At 48.6% G+C, this 22,397-nt stretch overlaps 1 protein-coding gene across 2 annotated transcripts in view; it reads left to right on the top strand.

Moving 5' to 3' along the window:
• The window catches only part of SEC16B (SEC16 homolog B, endoplasmic reticulum export factor), a 705,720-nt gene that overhangs the window by 101,353 nt on the left and 581,970 nt on the right, over window positions 1-22,397 (top strand). The gene's annotated exons all lie outside the window — the stretch shown is intronic.

Genomic DNA, 22,397 nt, shown 5'->3' with positions numbered 1-22,397 from the left:
GGGTCGATCAAATATTTAATAAACGTATCAGTAATTCAAGCTGAAGTTATAAAGCAACAGGCAGATGCAGTAGTTTACTGCTGTGATTGCAACATGACACTAGCCAGAGCAAAGGAAATAGCAAGACTGTTGAAATATGACTATGCTATTCATGCAGCAACACTAGTTTTACCCAAACTTTACAAATGTGTTGTGTTAGCCCTCCACAGAGTTGTCCATCAAAATCAAAGTAGGTTTCATGCTCCCAAACTGGAAAACACACCAGGCCCTCAAAAGCCTGCAAAAGTCACTGTAGCCATGTACAGATCCTGATTTCAGCAGATTGCCAACGTGTTGAGCGAAAGAGTGAATTCTGTGGAAATAGAGGGGGAGGACTGATAGAAACTAGTGTTTATCAGGCGTTCATGGCAGGTCTTGGCGGAGACTTCTAGTTAATGTATGGCAGCCCTTCCCTTCTGACAGCAGCTGCCTTTACCTTGTCTCTTAAACAGTTTAAGACCTGCTAAAAAGTGCCTTCCTAATAAATAGATCCTTGACAGCAGACTGCTGGAAAGTGACAGAACTGTTCAGAATAATGTGTAGCCCAGTGTTGAGAGGTGAAAGTACTATCCTGAAAGTACAGCGGCCTGCATCCTCCTGGTGCTGGACCTTGAATGACCCCTTCATTAGGGAAACATCCCGCAGATCCAAGCCTTTCGTCCACGTATACAATTTAGGAATACAAGAAAATCCACTCACAGTTTAAGCCAGTGCTTTAAATGGGAAGATACTTGATGGTCCAGAGTACATGTGCTTCTTTCATTTGAAATTAAGCACCGGCACTTCTTAGCATGAAGCTAGTACATTTAATGGAGGAGTACCAGCACTTCTAAACAGTAAGCAGGTACTCTGGTAAAGTACCTGCACGTCTGTGTTTCCACTTCAAACACTGGTTCCAACTCCCCAGAGATGCCAGTGTGACCATGAGCCTTAGCCGCTGAAACTGATCACTCATGACACCTTGGACCATAATCACGTATCACCCCCATTGTTATCCCAGGGATAAAGCATGCAATGGGAGTTTCCTTTCATTCACTATCGGCCCTGTCCTGCGCAGTGTGATTGGGTATTGTACTATGTGGATCACTATACTAGAACATGCCACTTGAAGCACACCTCAGTCAAGATATCCTTGTCACTTCTTTGGGAAGCAGCGCCACACACCTTATCGTCCGACAATGGTTCCAATGGACATGCACTGCAGTGTGATCCAGTGGCTGTTTGCCTTGTCAAATCCGTGCAGACAAAGCTAATATGCATATATTTACAACTCTACTGTAGACAACGGACATTGCGGGGTGGGTGCTCACCTGTTTCAGGTATGCCCTGTCTAAGGACCAGCTGGAGCCAGGAGAAGAGTGTGATGGAGGGTGTCATAGCCGCTCCTGTGCAGGGGGTTCACTGTCACCATGAAAGCAGGGGGAGGCTGGGCAGTCATAGTCTCGGGCAGGTTCTGTTGAGGAGCGCCTGTCTTGTCCTCCTGATGGGTCCCATGTCTGAGTCGGCTGGGACTGTGTGTGCACTCTGCTCGGCTCCAGTTCCAGTATTCTGATAGAAAATATTCTTCACCCTGAATTGGTGGGCAGCTAGGCACATTGCAGCAATGATGCCTCATGCTCCTCTGTGCTTGAGCACCTCAGTGCACGGCATCTGCAGATTGTTACAATTGTAACCGTTAGTCAATGGTTCCTGCCTGTCCCATCCCCCTTGACACAGTCAGGTCTGGCTACCTCCAGGTGACCTCCTCTCCTGCAGTGTTTAGGCTCGCTTGAGGCTTACAAGCTGTGTTTGCTAGTTCCCGTCGACGGTCACTTCCATTGGGGAAAACGTACATGGTGTCCCCCCTGAAATGGTGTCAGGTGGGCACTGCGAGGCCCGTCCCAAGAGCGAGGCCCGGGGCAGATTGCCCCCTCGGTCTCCTCTCCTTCTGACGGCCCTGGGCTGGCTTGTCCCATGGCAGGGATCTCCGTTTTGGGAGATATGTGGTGCGAAATGCTGAGTTTTATGTTTACTTAAAACATTACATCAATCACACTCCTCCAACGTGCAGGTGTTCCAAACAGCACAGCCGACTGCACTCTGCTTAATTAAAATTAATATATATATTTTAAAAAACTAAGAAAAAAAACCTTATAAAACGGCCCAGGTGTGGACAGAAACCGATCCCCAGGCCCTCCACATGATTTCGGCTCGGCAACGGGCCGAATGGCTGGTGGGCCAGTCCCACCCTGGTGAGTACTCCTCTGCCCCTCCCCAACCCCATTTATTACATCCAGGAGTGCATTACAGTAGCATGTGCTTAGTGTGGTGTCCCGCTCTGGGGGCACCTGCGGGGGAGACACAGCAGCTGTGGGGGCACCGGCTGAACAATGACACTACAATCACGTATTGTAACACGCGGCAGGGGGCCCCTTGCGAGGGTCGGGAGCACCCAATTTTCATACTAGCACTGGGGCACCCAGTGCACGTGGTCCTCGGCACGGTCCTCGGCAGAGGATCGCACATAGGCCGTGAGCACACAGCAACCCAAACCAAATGAAGACACAGGCGCAGGGTTGCCATTTCCTGGATCTCGGCTGCAGTGCCTGCACGTGCACGCAGAGGCCCCTTTTATTCCTTTGAGTCATGACAAAATGGCAACACGCCCCAGTTAAAGGGGCCACACACCACACTCCTCCTTTACCACAACCAAACAAAACAACAGCAACACTGTCCCTGTAACTGAGCCCTCAACTTTGGTTCATTCCAGTCCGCACATCAGTACTATTAACCATGTACTTAACCACAGCAAACTTTGGTGCTTTCCAGTCTGCGCACCCACATGGTTAACATTTTCATGAAACCCAACAACCTCCTCGGATCACTGCAATCCTATATGCCTGGATCAAACTGTCTGTCTCGGGGAACCATACTCCGGTCTTTGCTCATTTGATGCAGACAACCCTGGTCACTTTTCTGGGTGCAGGACAGGAGGGTTTACCTCCTTGCTGTTGTCATCCTCAGCAAAGTCAAACTGCCTTCTCTGTTGCTCTGCCAGCTGGATCATGGCTGTTTTGGGCGGTTTCTTTCCCGTTGGTTTTATCATATCGTCCTTTGAGGCACTCCATGCTGCCAGCGCCACTGCACCTGCAGCACATATGTCCTTTGGCTGGGCACTCATGTGCGTGCAGCAGACCTATCCACATAGCGGGCATAACATTGCGCCTGTCTCCTTTTGTGGCCAATCCCCTTTTCTTACCGGCTTACTTCCCTGCCATTTGCCCACAACATACACTGTTTTACGTGATTAACAGGGACAGAGCCCCTTTAAGAACAGACACACGAGGAAGCGGGAAGAGGGCGGAAAGGGAGGGGACAAAGGGAGAGGGGCAGTTATGTTGGAGACGTGAATAAAGAAGGTTCATAGTCTAAATGGCTCCGTCTGTCTGTTGCGTAGCGCTATGAATGCGTGGTAAGAGCCCCCAACAACTGGCGACGAGGCCGACACGAACCTTCGTGTGACGGCAGCAGATCGGGAGGGCCTGTGCGCCCAGCAGGTTAGGAGGGCAGTGCGCCCCGCAGTTCAAGTGGGCCCGTGTGCCCTGCTGTAGAGGAAAGACCTGCGTGAGTGAGCCTGCGTGGCCGACGCAGCTGAAGGGGCCCATGCGCCCAGCTACCAAGGTGGGCCCATGTGCCCTGCAGCAGAGTAGAGACCCATGTGCCCTACGAGGGAGCAGAGGCCCGTGTGCCCTGCAGCAGTGTAGAGGCCCATGCGCCCCACGATAAAGCAAAGGCCCGTAAGCCCTGCAGACACCTCAGAACTGTGTGCCTGCACATCGGGACGAGCCTGAGTGCCCAACGACCTGGAGTGCACGACCGCGCGGGCCTGTGTGCCCGGCATCCACCAAGAGGCCCGTGCGCCTCCAGATGGAAGGACCAGCGGCTACGGAGCCACTGAACAAGAAAAGAGAAGACTGTGCATGCAGCACCCGTGTCAGCGCAGCAGGCCCAGCTGATCCACCGCTTCATCCCGCCATCAGCAGCAGGGAGAGAGGAGACAACGGACCGCTGCGGCCACAACCCCACCAAGTAAGGTACTCAGCCGGGGATCAGGAAGGAAACAAGCCGCAAATAAGGGTAACCCGGTGTCTCCCACAATGTGACATTCCAAAAAAAAAAAGAAATGTCAACTGTAACATACGGCCTAGCAATATTAACCCCGCGTCTCGTGCCCAGTGACACTAAAAAAAAAAAAGAAAAGAAAAGTGCACAATAAACATTGGCGGGACATTACAAATAAAGGCCAAACCCCAGGGCCCAACAGCCCCACATGAGCACAACAAGAGCCAAAACAAACCTTACGGCTCACCTACCCTACCAAACAAGCTGGTTGAAGCTTCCTAGAAGGAAAGTCCACATTTTGGCACACTAAACAAGTGACCACAGACCATCATTTCGGCTCCGGATGCGGCAGACCCCAATGCCCAGCCACCATTACCAGGAGCACCCTCCTCTCACACTAGCTTAATGAGAAGACCTGCGCCATTCACACTGAACCCACACCACAATCAGGGTCAGCGATGGGAAGAGTGCGTAGAAGAATTCGAGGACTTCGTAGGTGCCATTGGCACACAAGAACCACCCAACATATTCAGCATTTTCGCCAATGTGGCAGGGAGAGAAATTAAAAACATCATACGCACGATTCCCCCAAAGGATCGTACCACGTATCCGAAACTCTTAGACGCCATCAACGAGAAACTTGTCATTTCACCCAACCGGGACTATGAGCGATACACTTTCAATCAATGTGGCCAACTACCTCATGAGTCCATAGGGGAATTTGTCATCCGCCTGCAAAGAAAGATAACTAAGTGCGACTTTGCCAACTTTAATGATGACGAAGGATGCATATCTTCCATGTTTAGGAAGCACCTCCTAAAAAAGCCCCTATCCCTGAAAGAAGTTTTGGATTTGGCCAGAGTGTACGAAAGAGTAGATGTCCAAGCTGCTGCTATTGAAAACCCAAAAAAGAAGACACCATCGCAGCAGTGAGCCCCTACACCCAATTTCCGACTTCGCAAAATTGAACGACTCCCAAATATTCAGCTCAATGGTCCCAGGGCGACCGCCAATGCTACCGTTGCGGGTTCGAATACCCACACAGAGGACCATGCCCCGCCATCGGCCAGCGCTGCCTAAGATGCGGAATGGAAAACCACTTCCAAGTGATGTGCAAGGAACAGCTCCCTGAGGGAAGCTCGACTCGCCAACGAACTGCTAGCCGCGCAGCAGAGATGCACATGGACCAACAACTACGCCCCGCCGAAAGAAATGCACCATACCCCATAAACTCATATCAACGCCCGAACACCGTGAGGGCACTAGAAGGTCTCCAGATTGCACCAGACAGGAGAGATCATGAACTGTATGACATTCGCCAAAGAGAACTAGTACAAGCACCAGAACACGGAGCAACATACATGAGATACCCCTTGCCATTGCATGAACAGGACATGGACCCATACACCAACTCCCCACCAAGACATCAATTAGGGGAAGACGCACAAACATATTACTTGCAAGATGGCAACGACAGGGAATACGTCCGACTCCTCTGCGTCGACGTTGAAGACGCCTAAGCTCCCAAAGTGACGATACAAATGAGGAACACCAGGAACAAGTTTGTGGTTGACAAGGGAGCGACAGTAAATGTCATGAATGAAGACCTGTAACGTGACATCGCCCCTCTGTACCCCCTTCGAGAATCCAGAACACACATCTTCCAATGGGGAGCAGCTATACCCATGACATCAAAAGGACAATTTCAATGTGACCTCACACACCGCAACCGCACGGTGACATCCACGATACACGTCATCAAGAGCCCATCCATAGGTCGCTGTCTCCTCAGCTATCGTACAGCCAGTACCCTGACACTGATTGACCTACAATATGACCGATCAGAAATAATAAAGCGACACCCCTCAACACAAGAAACCATCATGGCGATAATAGGCCGACCTCTCGCAAAAGAAGACCTCAAACATCAATTCCCTAAACTATTTGAGGGAGTGGGAATGCTCAAGAACTCACCCATCAAACTACACATCAACCACAACGTCACGCCAATACCAGAGCACCCCCGCAAAGTGGGCTACCACCTTCAGGAACAAGTATCGAAGGAGATTCAGCTCTTCCTCCTCAATGACATTATAGAGAAGGCAGAAGGACCAACGCCATGGGTATCCCCGATAGTGATAGTGCCCAACGGACGCCTACGCATATGTGTCGATATGCGCATCCCAAATACCGCTATCCAGAGGGAGAGGCACCCAGGCCCAAGCCTGGAAGACATGCTTATCAGGTTAAATCAAGCGAGGTACTTCTCAAAATTAGATCTCAATCAGGGCTACCACCAGCTCGTCCTGGATCCAGACTCGAGACCCATAACCACCTTCGCAACCCATGACGGACTATTTAGATACAAGAGACTAAATTTTGGCATATCATCTGCTGCAGAGATTTTTCAGGAGACAATAAGACGCCTAATAGCATCTGAAATGAATACCCTAAATTATAGTGATGATATTCTGATCTTTGGAAAGGATCAAGAACAGCACAACAGTGCCCTAATAACTGTCTACAAGACCCTCCAAGAAGCAGGATTGACGCTAAATGAACTCAAATGTGACATCAACAAGACCAGCCTCAAATTCTTCGGGCACATATTCTCCAACAAAGGAATAACAGCCGACCCGGACAAGATAAAGGCTATCACTGACCTCCAAGCCCCCACGACAGCGGCGGAACAGCGCTCCCTCTTAGGAATGGCAGGATATTGTGCACACAATATCCTGCCTCTTAGGAATGGCAGGATATTGTGCATGCTGTTAGGCAGAAACCTGTGCAGTTCCCTCTGGGACCACTGCAAAAGATTTAAGACTACAGGCGTTTGGCAGTAAACCCACTTGGTAGCAGTCTGTACCACACAGATTCACTTGGTAGCTGTGGCTGAGCAGTCAGACTTCCATCAAGAAGAGTTAGGCAGTATACAGAGTATTCACAATAGGTCAAAATAACACAATAAAACAAGTAAACACTGACCAGAGCTTGGTGTAAAAGAGATATAATTATTTATTTAAAACCACATCTAGTAAAACACACAGGTACTAATGTTAAGCAGTTCAAAAACACTGTCACTAAAAGATATACACTCCCTTAAAAGAATATTAGACAATTCTTAAGTAAAGCCCCACTTATTTTCAGACAGCGGTGAGCGCTTAACGCAGATGGCACTCTAATAATTTGTTTTAAAAATGGAGAGAAAAGCAGAGTATAATTTGAAACAGATCCCAACACTTTCACAAGAACACAACAAGAGAGGAAGGCAAAGTAAAACCGTGAAGTTAGAGTTCAGAAGGCCGGATCCACTTTAAGAGGATCAGAACGAAATGCGTACAAGGTCACACGGTTGAAGTGCACAAAAGTCTTGAAAAGGTTCAGAAAGAGTTGGACCAAAGAAAGGGACCAGTTAGATGGTCAAGGCGGCCAGCCCAGTCCAGAAGGTTAAGGGATTATTATTACCTTGTAGCAATCTTTAGAAAGGGAGGCCTGGCGGACACGGTACCTTAAAGTGGTGAGAATACTCCAGCGGGGGCAGTTGTTCCTGGCAGCGGATGCAAGTCGGTGCTTCGTCCGGGGGAAGAGAGGATCTCGTCGGGGAGGAAGACAGGAGTTCGTTGCACTGCCAGGGAAGAAACCAGCTGCGGAGTTCTCAGGTAAAAGGAGCGGTCCTTTTATTCGCGGTCCAGTGGTAAGTGGCTATCCGGTTGCCGGGGTGCTTGGCACGGGCAATTCGACCACAAGACGTCCTGGGATGCGAGGAAAAGAAGGTAAACTGGTTGTGCCCACCAGTCAGGGGAAGAAGCCTCTCCAGCCGGGAGATCTTCTCTGTCGTCAGGAAGTGGTGAGTCGGTCCCACAGGGCTCCACCGGTGGTGTCATCGTGGTAGGTCGGCTCAGCTTCTCCCTCATCGGATTCTCAGGTCCTGTGGCGACTTCTGAAGTTCCAGTCCTCAAAGCCCTGCTTTTATGCAGCACACCCCCATTCACTCAGCCTAGCTGTCAATCAAACATGCTAAGTGGTGAGCCGGCCGGCTCACCACTTGGGCCAATCACACAAGAGTGCGACTTGAGTTACCAAGGTAACTCAGTCCAGGGTGCCTAAACCCCCTCCCACACCCACTGTGGTACCCAGACAGAGTGGCACCACTTTTGGAGGCTTCTGTGGAGAAGCCCGCCAAAAAGTGGAACAAAGGGCTCGACTTGGGTTGGAGTCACAGAAGAGAACACAAACGCCATTTTAGAATCGAGTCCTGGCAAAAAATACCAACCAGCGAATTAATATTAAATGAATAAACCGGCAGTATGTTCGAGGCTATGAGAATTAAATAATTAAAGTTGGTAGCCTCGAACAATGGGAAAATCCCATAGGGATATATTCACAGTCGAATATAAAAATTAGTATCCACTGCCACCAGCCAAAACTTGATCAGGGGGGACGGAGACGTGCCCCCTCGACTAACAGACCCCGGGGCAATCGAATTGCCCCGACCAGTACGTCCACAATATGATGGTTTGTACTGGTTTCTGTTCATAATTTGGGACTAGTAAAGCCAATGGTGACTTTACATGCCCTGTGAGACAGTAGTCAGTCCCAGGGTATGGAGTCTATGATGGGGTGTCACTGTGACACCCCTTTGTCACTGCACGGAGGGTGCTGTGTAACACACATATTAAAAACACATGAGGCCCTATGGGGTAAAGGACCCCATAGCCCATAAAACACATAAACAGTCAAAGGAACACCATAAATCATGTCCAAGAGTGGGAGAAAAAGAGAGAGAATTCTCCCTAACACTAGCCCCCCCCCCAGACTAAGGGACAGGAGGATTTAATCCACTCCTGGATGAATCTCATACCTCTAGTCGATGACATACATCCTAGAGAGACCATCAGCATTTTGGTGGTGACACCCTGACCTGTGCTCAATGGTGAATTGAAACCCTTGCAGGCAGATTGACAATCTCAATAGTTTTGGGTTTTCCCTTTTCATTTGCATTAACCATCTCAAGGGTTGGTGGTCAGTCTGAATGACAAAAGTAGAACCATACAAGTATGGCCTAAACTTCTTCAGAGCCCACACAATAGCAAAACACTCTCGTTCAATGGTTGCCCACCTTGTTTCAGGATCCTTCAGTTTTCTACTGATGAAGCAAATGGGGTGCTCCCTACCTTTCCCATCCAGTTGACTGAGGACTGCACCTATTCCTACATTTGAAGCATCTGTTTGCACAATGAAAGTTTGGTGGTAGTCAGGAGCTCTGAGTACTGGGGCTTGGCAAATAGCCTTTTTCAGGGTTTCAAAGGCCTGATTGCATTCCTCATTCCACCTAACCTTTTTAGGGAATTTAGGAGAGGAGATGACATTCAGTGGAGAAGCTATGGACCCATAGTTCTCAATGAAATTCCTGTAATACCCAGTGAGGCCTAAGAAGGCTCTCATCTGAGTCTGACTAGTAGGTGTTGTCCCATTTTGCACAGCTTCAATCTTACTGGGCAAAGGCCTTATTTCTCCACCTCCTACCTCATGTCCAAGGTAGACCACTTTACTCTGTCCAATCTGGCATTTACTCGCCTCGCCTTTATGGTCAAATTGGCCTTTCCAAGAGCTTGCAAAACATATCTCAGGTGGTTCACATGTTCTTCCCAGGAATTGCTGAACACTGCTATGTCAACCAAGTATGCCATGTAGAAGTCCTCCATCCCATTCAGAACCTGGTTTACCATCCTTTGAAATGTAGCAGGTGCATTTTTCAATCCAAAAGGCATAACTGTAAACTGGTATACGCCAACTGGGGTAGAAAATTCAGTTTTCTCCTTGGCATGGTCTGTCAGGGCTATTTGCCAATAGCCTGACGTCAAGCCAAATGTGCTGAGGAACTTGGCTGCACCAAGTCTATCCACCAACTCATCTGTCCTTGGCAAAGGGTGGGCATCAGTCTTAGTGACTGCATTAAGAGCTCTGTAATCCACACAGAATCTAAGTTCTTTAGATCCTGCCTTTGGTACTAACACAACTGGGCTAGACCATGGACTAGTAGAGGGCTCTATTACCCCGAGATCAAGCATCTTGCTGACCTCACCTTTGATGTGGGTTCTTACATTTTCTGACATTCAATATCCTCTGCTTTTGACTGGCAGACAGTCACCAGTGAGTATGTCATGCTTCCCCCAAGGGGTCAAGCCTGGTGAAAGTGAGAACAGGGAGGCAAACTGATTCAACATGGATTTGCACTCTTCCTGTTGCTCAGGTGTCAGATTTGAAGAGAGATTTACTCCTTGAATCTTTTCGTCTAAAGGTAAGCCTCTGAGGAGATCAGGAAGAGCTTCACTCTCTTCTTCTTCCTCTGATGATGCTAGAAGCAAAGCTCCTACATCAGGTCTGGAGACATACGATTTTAGTCTGTTGGTGTGGAAGACTGTTGGAGCCTCCTTGGGATTGCCCAAGTCCACCAGATAGTTGACCTCTCCAAGTTTACCCACAACTTTGAAGTGTCCCATCCATTTGTCTTGCAAGGCCCTCTGCCTTGTTGGAATCATAACGAGAACTAGCTGGTCCTGAGTAAACTCAACCATGTTAGCCTTTTGGTCATGCCAGTGCTTGACCAATGCTTGCCCAGCTTTCAAGTTATCACTTGCTTCTGCCATCATTTGTGACATTCTCCTTCGGAGACCTATCACATAGTCAGTCACTCTGACTGGCTTGGGAGAAGGAGCACTCTCCAACTCTTCCTTGATCAGGGCCAATGGACCTCTGACCGGATGACCATAAAGAAGTTCAAAGGGAGAATAACCTACTCCCTCCTGAGGGACTTCTCTATAAGCAAAGAGAAGGCATGGCAGTAGAAGGTCCCACTTTCTTTTAAGGGGGTCCTCTAAAGCACCTATCATGCTCTTCATGGTTCTGTTGAACCTTTCAACTAGCCAATTTGTCTGAGGGTGGTATGTGGTTGAGAACTTGTAAGTAACTCCGCAGGTTTTCCACATGGCTTTCATGTAGTGGGACATAAAATTCGACCCCCTGTCACAGATTACTTCCTTAGGAAACCCAACCCTGGTAAAAATACCAAGGAGGGCCTTAGCCACAGCCGGAGCTGTAACAGTCCTCATAGGAATTGCCTCAGGGTACCTAGTAGAATGGTCTACTACAACAAGTATAAACCTGTTGCCTGAGGAGGTTGGAGGATCAAGGGGACCAACAATGTCAATCCCTACTCTCTCAAATGGGACTCCGACTACAGGGAGAGGCACTAAAGGTGCCACATTCTTGGAGCCAACCTTACCCGAAGTCTGGCAGGTGTGGCAGCTCCTACAGTACTTATCTACTTCAGCCCCCATCTTTGGCCAATAAAAGTAGAGTGAGAGCCTTTCCTTAGTCTTCTTGAAGCTCAAGTGACCAGCCAAAGGGATCTCATGGGCTAACTGCAAGAACTGTGGTCTGTTCTCTTGGGGTACTACAAGTTGTTTGTTGTCCCCAGGTGCAGACTCCGTTGGTTCACTGTAGAAGAGGCCATCTTCCCAGTGTAACCTATATTTCCCTGGCTCTTGCCCTTCAGCCTGAGCATCTGCCTGGTGGCGAAGACCTTCCAGAGTTGGATATTCTCTCTGTCCCTTACTGAAGTCTTCCCTGTTGGGTCCACCTTCTGCCAGTAAAGACTGCAGCTCAGGATGGTCAACAGGATCCAGATCTCCAATGAGTTCCTGGCCTTCCACTAGCTCTTCTTTAGAGTCTAGTTCAACCACACAGGGTTGTACCTCCCTCTCAGCCTCAGCTGGAGGGGGAGTTACTGGTGTAACTTTGGACAACCTAGGGGAAGTCCTTGTTGGCTGCACTGGAGTGCTGGCTGTGAGCTTCTTTTAAGAAGTTTTAGGTTTCCCTTTTCCTTCTAGTTTCTTAGAGACAGCAGCTGACATCTCCAGTGGAACAGGAGTGATCTCTTTCTTCATCATCCCATTGGGAGTACCTCTCATGGTTCGCTCCATTGCAGGTCTGGTGAGATCCTGTAACCTTTTACTTGGAGGTCTGGGGTATGTGACACTACTCGAAGAGTTTTTAAGTCATTACCCAGCAGAACCCTTCCTGGCACCTCACTTTGTATGCTGACAGGTATCTTCACAGTCACGTAATTACACTGGATGAGAACTGGTAATTGGGGAAGCATCTGCACAGGCCCTCCAGCTTACTTGGTGAGGCATTTGGGTGCCTTAGCAATATCCTCAGCCTGAAAAAACGATTTGTCCACCACAGTTATGCTGGCCCCAGTGTCCCTAATGGCAGGAGTCTCCTGACCATTCACCTGGACACTGTCCTTATAATACTCTTTAGTATTATCTGGGATAGAATTATACACATCTAAGTTATGTTGTTCCCACAAACCCAGAGACACTAAAGAAACACTGGCTGAGACTCCAATGGGTTCATCAGCCAGCAATAGAAAGTTTCCACTTGCCATTTGTACTTCCTCCTCTGGAGCAAAGGCTAAGGAGACAAGCTGGACCCCTGAAGGTTTACCCTTACATCTGGGATCTCCTTTCACATGGTCAGTAGAGCCACAAACAAAGCATTTACCAAATGCTTTCTGGAATGGTGGCTTGTTCTGACCTCCTTCTGGTTTGGCACCAGGAGGTACACTAGCCTGATTTGGTTTCCCTTGTGGCTTACCCTTTTGGTTTTGTTTGGGACCCTCTTTGGAATTGGAATGATTAGAATTCTCTTTGGAGTCCTTTTTTGGCTGTTTTCCCTCATCCTTTTTCTGAGTAGCCCCAGAATCCTTGTGAGTGGTCCTGTTGGCAACCCACAACGCAGCAGCCGTAGCTAACTTCCTGGAATCTAATTCCTTTGAATCAGCCAAGCGCTGTCTGAGCTCAGGAGAGCAGGCATCATAAATTGACTCCAACATTACAAGATTCTTCATTCCTTCATAAGTGTTAACTCTGTAACCCTTAATCCATCCCTCTAGGTTTTTCAAACTTTCACTCACCCAGGTAGCCCAAGGGGTACCATCATGCTTTTTGAGGGTCCTAAATCTCTTAAGGTGCTGGGAAGGGGTCTTCCCAAATCTAACTATCAAAGCTAGTTTCACACATTCATAATCCTTCTTATCCACCTCCCCCAACTCCATTACCACATCAGTTGCAACAGGGGGAAGCTTAGAGAACAACCAGGGAAGTAACTCATTCCCTGTGATGTCCTGGAGCCCATGATTATACTCAAACATTTTTAACAAATCCAACACATCCAATTTAGGTTCAGACATACCCACTAATTCCTTAGGCATCCGGGGTCTTTTGGGACTGGAACTCCTAGAGGAACCAGAGGAGAGAGAGAAGCATTTTCCACAGACAACTTCTTCATTTCTAGTTCATGATTAAGCTCTATTTCTCTGAGTCTTAACTCAGCTTGCTTCTGCTCAGCCTGGGCATTCATTCTTCTAAAACGTTTGTACTCTAATTCAAGCTTCATTTTTCAAGTTCAAAATAAGCAGTGTTACATGTAGGACCTGGTATAGGCCCAGTAGGTACAGTAGGTAAGGCAGACAGAGGCTCAGAGTGGCTAACTTCATTAGGTTCACTTTCCTCTTCTGACTCATTATCAAGACTTTGATTCAGATCAATACCATCACTGTTTTCTACATTTGCTGGGGGGGTAGATTCCTCTGTACCTCCCAGACTTTGGTTTTCTAACAATCTTTCTATAAGTTCCATTTTCTTGCCCTTCTCAGAGAGATTCTTATGTCTACACAATACTTTTAAGCAATCAGCAGTTTTGGCAGACAATGATTCTAGGGGATAACTCTCCATAGCAGACATAGTTAGAAAATCAGCTTTTTTTAGTGCTAAGCTCTGTGGTTAGTTGTCCTAAAGTGTTCAAAAAGCACACTAAAGTGTATACTCAATACAAATCCCACCGCTGTACACCAGTGTTAGGCAGAAACCTGTGCAGTTCCCTCTGGGACCACTGCAAAAGATTTACGACTACAGGTGTTTGGCAGTAAACCCACTTGGTAGCAGTCTGTACCACACAGATTCACTTGGTAGCTGTGGCTGAGCAGTCAGACTTCCCTCAAGAAGAGTTAAGCAGTATACAGAGTATTCACAATAGGTCAAATGAACACAGTAGAACAAGTAAACACTGACCAGAGCTTGGTGTAAAAGAGATATAATTATTTATTTAAAACCACATCTAGTAAAACACAAAGGCACTAATGTTAAGCAGTTCAAAAACACGGTCACTAAAAGATAAACACTCCCTTAAAAGAATATTAGACAATTCTTAAGTAAAGCCCCACTTATTTTCAGACAGCAGTGAGCGCTTAACGCAGATGGCACTCTAATAATTCGTTTTAAAAAGGGAGAGAAAAGCAGAGTATAATTTGAAACAGATCCCAACACTTTCACAAGAACACAACAAGAGAGGAAGGCAAAGTAAAACCGTGAAGTTAGAGTTCAGAAGGCCGGATCCACTTTAAGAGCATCAGAACGAAATGTGTCCAAGGTTACATGGTTGAAGTGCACAAAAGTCTTGAAAAGGTTCAGAAAGAGTTGGACCAAAGAAAGGGAGCAGTTAGATGGTCAAGGCGGCCAGCCCAGTCCAGAAGGTTAAGGGATTATTATTACCTTGTAGCAATCTTTAGAAAGGGAGGCCTGGCGGACACGGTACCTTAAAGTGGTGAGAATACTCCAGCGGGGGCAGTTGTTCCTGGCAGCGGATGCAAGTCGGTGCTTCATCCGGGGGAAGAGAGGATCTCGTCGGGGAGGAAGACAGGAGTCCGTTGCACTGCCAGGGAAGAAACCAGCCGCGGAGTTCTCAGGTGAAAGGAGCGGTCCTTTTATTCGCGGGCCATTGGTAAGTGGCTATCCGGTTGCCGGGTGCTTCGCACGGGCGATTCGACCACAAGACGTCCTGGGATGCGAGGAAAAGAAGGTAAACTGGTTGTGCCCACCAGTCACGGGAAGAAGCCTCTCCAGCCGGGAGATCTTCTCTGTCGTCGGGAAGTGGTGAGTCGGTTCTGCAGGGCTCCATCGGTGGTGTCGTCGTGGTAGGTCGGCTCAGCTTCTCCCTCATCGGATTCTCAGGTCCTGTGGCGACTTCTGAAGTTCCAGTCCCCAAAGCCCTGCTTTTATGCAGCACACCCCCATTCACTCAGCCTAGCTGTCAATCAAACATGCTAAGTGGTGAGCCGGCCGGCTCACCACTTGGGCCAATCACACAAGAGTGCGACTTGAGTTACCAAGGTAACTCAGTCCAGGGTGCCTAAACCCCCTCCCACACCCCCTGTGGTACCCAGACAGAGTGGCACCACTTTTGGAGGCTTCTGTGGAGAAGCCTGCCAAAAAGTGGAACAAAGGGCTCGACTTGGGTTGGAGTCACAGAAGAGAACACAAACGCCATTTTAGAATCGAGTCCTGGCAAAAAATACCAACCGGCGAATTAATATTAAATAAATGAACCGGCGGTATGTTCGAGGCTATGAGAATTAAATAATTAAAGTTGGTAGCCTTGAACAATGGGAAAATCCCATATTCGCGGTCGAATATAAAAAGTAGTATCCACTGCCACCAGCCAAAACTCGATCATGGGGGACGGAGACGTGCACCCTCGACTAACAGACCCAGGGGCAATCGAATTGCCCCGACCAGTACGTCCACAATATGATGGTTTGTACTGGTTTATGTTCATAATTTGGGACTAGTAAAGCCAATGGTGACTTTACATGCCCTGGGAGACAGTAGTCAGTCCCAGGGTATGGAGTCTATGGTGGGGTGTCACTATGACACCCCTGTGTCACTGCATGGAGGGTGCTGTGTAACACACATAGTAAAAACACATGAGGCCCTATGGGGTAAAGGACCCCATAGCCCATAAAACACATAAACAGTCAAAGGAACACCATAAATCATGTCCAAGAGTGGGAAAAAAAGAGTCTCACTCTTGGCAGGAGAAAAAAAACAAACTCCAGAAATCCAGCAAAGCTGCTGAGGGACTCACTAGGTTCGGAAATTTAGCCTAAAGAGAGAATTCTCCCTAACACACGCTACCTCCCGAACTATGCCACAATTACCGACCCACTCCGCACCCTCCTGAAGAAGGACCAACCTTTTGTCTGGGACGCACCCTGCAAAGGGGCATTCACAACTATTAAAGAAAGCCTCACCAACAACCGCCAGCTGGCGTATTTTCATCCAGAGTGGCACACCATGATTACGGTAGATGCCAGTCCAGGAGGACTCGGAGCCATCCTGGCCCAGACCGACGCCAAAGACAACGCCCGGCATGCAGTGGTGGCATACGCCAGCCGCGCTCTATCAAACACTGAGAGGGCCTACTCGCAAGCAGAGAGGGAAAGCCTAGCCGCAGTATGGGCCTGCGAGAAATATCACCACTTTATCATCGGCCGAAAGTTTACCCTCATAACAGACCATCAAGCACTCCTCTCAATATTTGCCAACCCCAAAACGAAAATGCCACCCTGAATAGAGCGCTGGGGAATAAGACTACAAGAATATGACTACGTGATTATCCACAAACCCGGGGGAGAAGCCAACCAGGCGGACTACTTGTCCAGGCACCCCACGATGAACAAGGACGACACCTTGGCCCATGAGGCCACTGACTACATCTCCTACCTGTCCTCAAATGCCATGCCACGGACAATCTCAACGGCAACATTTGTGGAAAGAAGCAAGGCCGACCCAACGATCAAAGCCGTCGTCTCCCTCACCCGCTCCAACAAATGGAGAGAGAGCCATAAAAGAGGTAACGGAGGGGAGGAAGCAGACAAGAAAGAGCTCGATTGGCTAGCCAAAGTGCACAAGGAACTAATAGCCACAGACCAAAGAATATTACTGCGTGGAAACAGATTAGTAGCCCCGAGAGACCTAAGGAAGACCCTGGTGACACTAGCCCATGAGGGCCACAGGGGGATTGACAACACTAAACGAATTCTCAGAAACTATGTCTACTTTCCGTACATGGACGCGGTAGTTGAAGACATGGTGATGCCAACTTGCAGCAAAGGGGCCTACCCCAAACCCCCTACAACTAACCACACTTCCAACAAGGCCCTGGCAAAAAGTTGCGATGGACTTCTACAGACCCCTGGAGGAAGGAGGGTACCTGCTAGTGATAATAGACGAATATTCAAGGTTCCCATTCATCAGGCAGACACCCTCGACATCTTTCACGGAAACAGCACCCATCGTAGATGAACTATTTAGTGAGTGGGGCATCCCAAACATTGTCAAGACAGATAACGGATCCCCGTTCCAAGGACGAGAGTTCGCGAAGTTCGCGGACCACGTAGGATTCCACCACCAGAAGATTACACCACTCTGGCCCCAAGCCAACGGGATGGTGGAACGGTTCATGACCACCATCAAATTGACCTGACAGAAAGCTGCAGCAGAGCAGACACCCCACATGCAAGCCATCTGCAGTATGCTCAGAAGCTACCGAAACACTCAGCACGACGCAACAGGAAAGCCACCAGCTGAACTCATGGTGAGATACCAGCCCAGAACACGCATCCCCCGGTGGGAAGATTACACACCAGAGGAGGATACGACCATCAGAGAGCGAGACGCTGAAAAAAAGAGGAAAGCCAAACAATGGGCCGATAAAAGGAGAAGAGCGGAAGAGCACCAACTAGAGGTGGGACAGACCGTCCTAGTCCGACAAACCCAACGTAAGAAGACAGACACGCGGTACAGCCCAGAGCCTCGGGTCATCACAGCCATCAAAGGACCCATGATCACGGCGAACCGAAACTCCTCATTCTTTAAGAGATTATTTCTTGAAGAGCCAGAGACACCGGAAATAGCAGCTGAAAGTCTAAGCGAGGAAGACGAGACATAACACCCAGCGGAAACGACGGGAGAAAGCAGGGAATCCCCAGGGAGGCCTCTCAGAACAATAAAGAAACCAGTGAGACTTATCGAACAGATGTAACTAGACTTTCATGTTAAGCACGGGGAGGTGTTGTACGTGATTAACAGGGACAGAGCCCCTTTAAGAACAGACACACGAGGAAGCGGGAAGAGGGCGGAAAGGGAGGGGACAAAGGGAGAGGGGCAGTTATGTTGGAGACGTGAATAAAGAAGGTTCATAGTCTAAATGGCTCCATCTGTCTGTTGCATAGCGCTATGAATGCGTGGTAAGAGCCCCCAACACACACCTCCTCCAGTTTCACCCATTGCACTCCTCTGCCCCTCCCTAACCCCATTTATTACATTGTGGAGTGCATTACAGTAGCATGTGCTTAATGTGGTGTCTCGCTCTGCGGGCACCTGAGGGGGAGACACAGCAGCTGTGGGGGCACCCGGATGAACAATGACAGTATGATCACGTAGTGTAACACGCGGCAGGGGGCCCCCTGTGCAGGTCGGGAGCACCCGACTTTCGTACTGGCACTGCGGGCACCCAGTGCACGTGGTCCTCGGCACTGAGGTAACACAGGCAGAGGATCGCATATAGGCCGTGAGCACACAGCAACCCAAACCAAATGAAGACACAGGCGCAGGGTTGTCATTTCCTGGATCTCTGCTGCAGTGCCTGCACGTGCACGCAGAGGCCCCTTTTATTCCTTCCCGCCATGACAAAGTCCTGACTCGTGTTCTTTAAAGGGCAACACGTCCGAGTTAAAGAGGCCACAAAGTACACTTAGTAGTCAGGCAGATCCCTGAGCACCCACCCTCTCCATCGTGAATACCCAGTACTTCGCTGGGCTGTTACTAGTGCAGGGGGCTTTTAACATTAGGCTCTCGGAATGTTTTGGACTACAGTTTCCATCATCCCTAGTCGGTAGAGTCAATGGTGGGAGATCATGGGAGTCGTTGTCCAAAATGTCAAGAGCCTGGCTGCAGTTTACAGATCCTAGTTCTCTGGACCCTTGTTGCACCTCTTATCTTTAATCCCCAAGACTGGACCACAGCCTCTGTTTGTAATCACCTGTGTATGAATGTTCCAATTAGATTTTCATGGAGGGAGATCGCTGATGAGCTCAGCGTGTCAACATGAGATAACCAGTGTATAAACTATAATAAGTACGTGGGCTAAGGGTGGTTTGCAATGGGAACACCACTGATTTACCGCATCAGAGCGAAATGAAGCTAGCTCTGCTCGTTGTGCTTTGTGAGACAAAAACACACGTGTATTTGAACTTCTAAAAAAATTACATTTTAATCAAAGATTAGTCTGTTTGCCCATCACATGATCTTGGCAGGTAGTGGACCTGGCTGGGCCAAAGTGGTTGACTTGGCCAGTATCACACCATTTTGTTATGTGAAAGAATCAGAACTCTGGTCCCTTAGTATCAAAGTAGACAGCTTTGCTACTAACCACATCTGCATCGAGCAGCATAAACTCTGCATAATCCTTGTGGTTGATGTCAAATGTTGAACAGGACCTGCAGGGTGTGAATGGAATATCAGGGTTTCCATGGATAGGATGTGAATGGAATAGCAGGGTTTACATAGCTATAATGTGAATGGAGTAGATGGGCTTCCATGGATATGGTGTGAATGGAATCTCAGTGTTTCCATAGCTAGGATGTGAATAGAGTAGCTGGCATCCACGGATAGGGTGTGAATGGAATAGCAGGGTTTCCATGGCTAGGTTGTGAATGGAGTAGCAGAGCATCCACTGATAGGATGTGAAAGGAATAGAAGGGTTTCCGTGACTAGGATGTGAATGGAGTGGCTGGGCTTCCATGGATAGGGTGTGAATGGAATAGCAGGGTTTCCATGGCTAGGATGTGAGTGGAGTAGCTGGGCATCCATGGATAGGGTGTGAATGGAATAGCAGGGTGTCCATGGCTAGTATGTGAATGGATTAGCTGAGCATCCATGGATAGGATGTGAATGGAATAGTAGGGTTCCCATGGCTAGAATGTGAATGGGGTGGCTGGGCTTCCATGGATAGGGTGTGAATGGAATAGCAGGGTTTCCATGGCTAGGATGTGAATGGAGTGGCTGGGCATTCATGGATAGGATGTGAATGGAATAGTAGGGCTCCCATGGCTAGGATGTGAATGGAGTGGCTGGGCTTCCATGGATAGGGTGTGAATGGAATAGCAGGGTTTCCATGGCTAGGATGTGAATGGAGTGGCTGGGCTTCCATGGATAGGGTGTGAATGGAATAGCAGGGTTTCCATAGCTAGGATGTGAATGGAGTAGCTGGCATCCACGGATAGGGTGTGAATGGAATAGAAGGGTTTCCATGGCTAGGTTGTGAATGGAGTAGCAGAGCATCCATTGATAGGATGTGAAAGGAATAGCAGGGTTTCCGTGACTAGGATGTGAATGGAGTGGCTGGGCTTCCATGGATAGGGTGTGAATGGAATAGCAGGGTTTCCATGGCTAGGATGTGAGTGGAGTAGCTGGGCATCCATGGATAGGGTGCGAATGGAATAGCAGGGTGTCCATGGCTAGTATGTGAATGGATTAGCTGAGCATCCATGGATAGGATGCGAATGGAATAGTAGGGTTCCCATGGCTAGGATGTGAATGAAGTGGCTGGGCTTCCATGGATAGGGTGTGAATGGAATAGCAGGGTTTCCATGGCTAGGATGTGAATGGAGTGGCTGGGCATTCATGGATAGGATGTGAATGGAATAGCAGGGTTCCCATGGCTAGGATGTGAATGGAGTGGCTGGGCTTCCATGGATAGGGTGTGAATGGAATAGCAGGGTTTCCATGGCTAGGATGTGAATGTAGTGGCTGGGCTTCCATGGATAGGGTGTGAATGGAATAGCAGGGTTTCCATGGCTAGGATGTGAATGGAGTGGCTGGGCTTCCATGGATAGGGTGTGAATGGAATAGCAGGGTTTCCATGGCTAGGATGTGAATGGAGTGGCTGGGCTTCCATGGATAGGGTGTGAATGGAATAGCAGAGCATCCACTGATAGGAAGTGAAAGGAATAGCAGGGTTTCAGTGACTAGGATGTGAATGGAGTGGCTGGGCTTCCATGGATAGGGTGTGAATGGAATAGCAGGGTTTCCATGGCTAGGATGTGAGTGGAGTAGCTGGGCATCCATGGATAGGGTGTGAATGGAATAGCAGGGTTTCCATGGCTAGGATGTGAATGGAGTGGCTGGGCTTCCATGGATAGGGTGTGAATGGAATAGCAGGGTTTCCATAGCTAGGATGTGAATGGAGTAGCTGGCATCCACGGATAGGGTGTGAATGGAATAGCAGGGTTTCCATGGCTAGGTTGTGAATGGAGTAGCAGAGCATCCACTGATAGGATGTGAAAGGAATAGTAGGGTTTCCGTGACTAGGATGTGAATGGAGTGGCTGGGCTTCCATGGATAGGGTGTGAATGGAATAGCAGGGTTTCCATGGCTAGGATGTGAGTGGAGTAGCTGGGCATCTATGGATAGGGTGTGAATGGAATAGCAGGGTGTCCATGGCTAGTATGTGAATGGATTAGCTGAGCATCCATGGATAGGATGTGAATGGAATAGTAGGGTTCCCATGGCTAGGATGTGAATGGAGTGGCTTGGCTTCCATGGATAGGGTGTGAATGGAATAGCAGGGTTTCCATGGCTAGGATATGAATGGAGTGGCTGGGCTTCCATGGATAGGGTGTGAATGGAATAGCAGGGTTTCCATGGCTAGGATATGAATGGAGTTGCTGGCTTCCATGCATAGGGTGTGAATGGAATAGCAGGGTTTCCATGGCTAGGATGTGAATGGAGTGGCTGGGCTTACATGGATAGGGTGTGAATGGAATAGCAGGGTTTCCATGGCTAGGATGTGAGTGGAGTTGCTGGCTTCCATGCATAGGGTATGAGTGGAATAGCTAAGCTTCCATGGCTAGATTGTGAATAGCATAGCTGGGTTGCCATTGATAGGGCGAGAATAGAGCAGGATGAGAATGGAATCGGTGGGTTTCCTTGTATATAGTGTGAATGGTGAAGCGAGAGTTCCATGGATAGGATGTCTTTGAATGGAGTTTTGGTTTCCATAGATAGGATGCAAACTTGGTTGCTGGGTTCCCATGTATATGATGTGAATGGAGTAGTATGGTGTTCATGATATGATTTACATGAAATAGTAAAGTGTCAATAGATATGATGTGACTGGAGTGGCAGGAATTTCGTGAATATGATATGAATGAAGTAGTGGGGGTTGCATTGCTAGAATACAGTTGGGCAGTCTAACGGGCTCAAATCATCTCCAAGCCGCCATGCTTCCCTGGGTGAGGGTTCGTGGTAGCGGGAGGCGGGCCTGCTGTGAATCTGTTGGCTCCTCTG

The sequence above is a fragment of the Ambystoma mexicanum genome, chromosome 1q, assembly GCF_040938575.1.
Source record: "Ambystoma mexicanum isolate Mex_15411 chromosome 1q, UKY_AmexF1_1, whole genome shotgun sequence".
NCBI lineage: Eukaryota > Metazoa > Chordata > Amphibia > Caudata > Ambystomatidae > Ambystoma > Ambystoma mexicanum.
Note: the sequence above shows the minus strand (reverse complement) of the source record. Positions and strands in the feature narration are given on the sequence as shown.